A 3,572-nucleotide genomic window follows, 5' to 3' on the forward strand; every position below is an offset into this window, starting at 1 on the left:
AAGGGAAAGGAATGATTTTTACAGTGCATCAAAGTATGATCATTCAGAAACCAACCAAAAAAAAAGTCAGTTAGAGAGTTTGAGCCGCAGACATATGCACTAAACTAGAAATTGCCACAATATTCATGGCCCCAAACACTAATTCTGCCTCCAGAGACAAGCTTTACCACATGGTCTTGAAGATCCTCCTCTGTGGTGTATTGGAAAAGTGTTAACAAAAAAACTTCCCACATTCAAAAATAGATGGGAAATGGGGATGAGAATAAGGAAAAAGCCTAATGATCTATATCATTCCCCTAAAGATAAGGGGATCATTTTAGGAGCTATCTGAGCTGGAGCTGGTTGGATTCTCAAGCTATGGCATTGTGAGTTTTAAAGTTGCATACTCCATAGTTCAAAAATAAGAATCCATTCTAAAGGAGGGCAGGAGGTCAATTTATTTTGTAATATATCAGCTGGTTATGAGCCTATGACGGTTAAAGAGAAAGTCAGTGTCTTCCAAGGAAGACGTGGAAAGATAAACATGGTACAGAAGCCACCCACAAGGAAAACCTGGAGAAGAAAACATGTCTGGTTATGTTAATTAAGTCTGGTCTTGTACTAAGGTTTTCCAGCTTATTTGCCAGACTGCTGAAATGGCAATATGAAGATGTAATCATTGGTTTGCCCAGGGAGAATTATAGACTCCTCAAGATGAAAGGAAAGCATCACAGAGATCACAAGCCTAAAATCCCTTAGGTCACAAACCAACGTGCTTGCTGAGGTCAAGGACATGAGTGGATGAGGGGGACCCTTTGAGGGCTGTGGTCATCAGAGGCACATGGACCCCGTGTTAAAGGGCAGCAGCACCACTTCGTTCTTCTGGTTCCTCCATGTGAGGACCTGAGCTCTGCATTGTCAGATTTCTAATTTCTCATGAGAAACTGGAAACAGAGTTATATGTAAAGTAACCTAGTTTCTTTTGTTTTTATTTTATTTTTTATTTTTAATTATTTATTACCTATTTTTAATATAATTTTTAAAATTTGATTATAGTTGATTTACAATGTGCGAATTTCTGATGTACAGCAGTGACTGAGTCATATATATATATATATGTATGTATGTGTGTGTATATATGTATTCCCTTTCTTATATTATCTAAAAATATGGAATGTTTCACAAATTTATGTGTCATCTTTGTGCAGAGACCATGCTAATCTTATCTGTATCGTTCCAATTTTAATATATGTGCTGCCAAAGCGAGCACTTTAATAGACAGTTTTTAGCGTAGTTTCAGGTTCATGGCAAAATTGAACAAAATGTACTGAGGTTTCCCATAAACCTCCTGCCCCTCCAAGCATGTATGTGTTCAAAAATCTGATTCCAAAGGTCGAATTATTTCCAGTGTGTCAAATGGCTTCTCCAATTCCAAATGCTAATCAATATTTGTTTGAATTAATAAACTTTATTTTTTAGAGAATTTTAGATTCATAGCAAAACTGAGAAGAAACTGAGTGGAAAGTACAGAGAGTCTCTGCCTACTTCCTGTCCCCACATACGGGGAGCCTCATGTACAGTTTCCTCCCCATCAACATCACTCACCAGATGGTACATCTGATAGAAATGACAAACTTACATTCACCCATCATTACCCTCCAAAGTCCATAGTTTACATTGAGGTTCACTCTTTGTGTTGTATACTCTATGGGTTTACAAAGCTAAGATATATCATGATAGATACAGAATAGTTTCATTGCCCTAAAAATCCTCTGTGCTCTACTTATTTTTCCCTCCCTTCTCCCAACCCCCTGGCAGCCACCAATCTTTTTAATACCTCCAGAGTTTTTCCTTTTCCAGAATGAAATTTAGTTACACTCATACAGTATGCAGCATTTTTAAAGTGGCTTATTTCACTTTAGTAACATGCTTTTTTAAGTTTCTGCCATGTCTTTTCAGGTCTTGATAGCTCATTTCTTTCTAGCACTAAATAACATCTCTTTGTCCAGACGTACCACAGTTTATCATTTCACCCACTGAAGGACATTTTGGTCACTCCCAAGTTTTGGTACCTGTGAATAAATCTGCTATAAACAGCCACATTCAAGTTTTTCTGTAGACGTAAACTTTCAACTTGTTTGGGTAAATACCAAAGAGCACAATCACTGGATCACATAGTAAGAGTGTGTTTAGTTTTGTAAAAAACCACCAAGCTGTCTTCTGAAGTGGCTGTACCATTTTATATTCCCATGAGCAACGAATGAGAGCTCCTATTGTTCTACCTCCTTGCTGGTATTGGTGGTATCTGTATTACAGATATCGGCCATTCTAATAGGTGTGTAGGGCCAGCTTGTTGTTATAAGGAGTTTTTAAATGCTCAAGACTCTTTTGGTTAAAAGACCAAAAATGTTATATTGCCTAAAACTCTGGTATAAGATGAGAAAGGAATTAAAGAAGGCAGGCAGGGAAGCAGGTAGGAAAAAAGGAAGGGGAAAAGGAAAGAAGGAAGAGTGAAGGCTATGTGAATCAAATAAACCATACTTATGGGCTACCAGGATTTTACTTCCATTCAACATGGCAGAGATAAGGAGCTTGGTCAGGAAAAGGGAAGGGCTTGGCAAAGTCACACAGTTAGTTATCAGTAGAGCAGAAACTGTGTTAGGATGCAAGTTTCCTCTTTCGCACCTCAGTGCTTGCTGGCTTGTGCAGACAGATATTTTCACAAAATCACATTGAAATTCTTACTTTGGCAGCTGCCTTACTTGCATGTTTTCCTATCCTTAGCAGCTTGGTTGAAATTTCTCCAGATAAACTCCAGCTCCACAGCCAACATTGCTCTGGTCCATCAAGTAAATCTTCTCTCAGTCTGGGAGACAAGTTGGAAAATAAGGTTAAACACGAATATTTTATGGAGGTTCTAAGAGTTGGAGTCAATACAGCCGAAATCTTCCCTCCATGCTGGGCCTAATGTTTTGGAATCTATGCCTTCTTTTTCTATCAAACATTTCCAAAGTGTTGGTGCTGAGCTGAATTTGAAAGTTGCTCCAGGAATAAGATTAAACAAAGATCTTAGGGTTTTTTTTAAGTACTCTAACTTGTACAGGAAACTTGGAGTCAAAGATTCCCTGAAAGAAAGAAAGTTCTAGGTAGTCAGAAGCATAAAGATGCTGCATAAAATGAAAATTATAAAAGGTTGAAGGGACAAAAAGGTGATAAGAGATGACAGGGATAAGTCATATACCCAGAATAAATAGGAATTGAACGCTACTAAGAATTGTTATTATTAAGTTATAAATATGACTCAAAAGTATTTTCTAGGAGAGAGGTCCCTCAATACATCTTCATTCATACATATGAAAAAGAAGTTTTAAGGCAGTATTTGAAAATTAGTTATGTAAAATGGGTGAAAAATCTCTACAATTTGTGGTCTCTCCAATGTCATAATCACCCAGCACCACGTGTCTGTTTTTTACTCTAAAATTGGCTTCTACACAGGACTTGGCTTGGTGGATTTGTAGAGACACAAAATTATGATTATTTTTAAGAATCACGACTACTGTGATTTATAAATATTTACATTATACCTGCTTTTG

General features: G+C 37.3%; 1 non-coding gene across 1 annotated transcript; it reads right to left on the bottom strand.

The window, feature by feature from the left end:
* Positions 1-1,142: 1,142 nt before the first annotated feature.
* On the bottom strand, positions 1,143-1,249 carry LOC125113811 (U6 spliceosomal RNA). Its single transcript, XR_007131610.1, has one exon. It is a non-coding gene; the product is annotated as a U6 spliceosomal RNA (small nuclear RNA).
* Between the last annotated feature and the right edge of the window lie 2,323 nt (positions 1,250-3,572).

This window comes from Phacochoerus africanus, chromosome 1 (assembly GCF_016906955.1).
Source record: "Phacochoerus africanus isolate WHEZ1 chromosome 1, ROS_Pafr_v1, whole genome shotgun sequence".
NCBI classification, from domain to species: domain Eukaryota; kingdom Metazoa; phylum Chordata; class Mammalia; order Artiodactyla; family Suidae; genus Phacochoerus; species Phacochoerus africanus.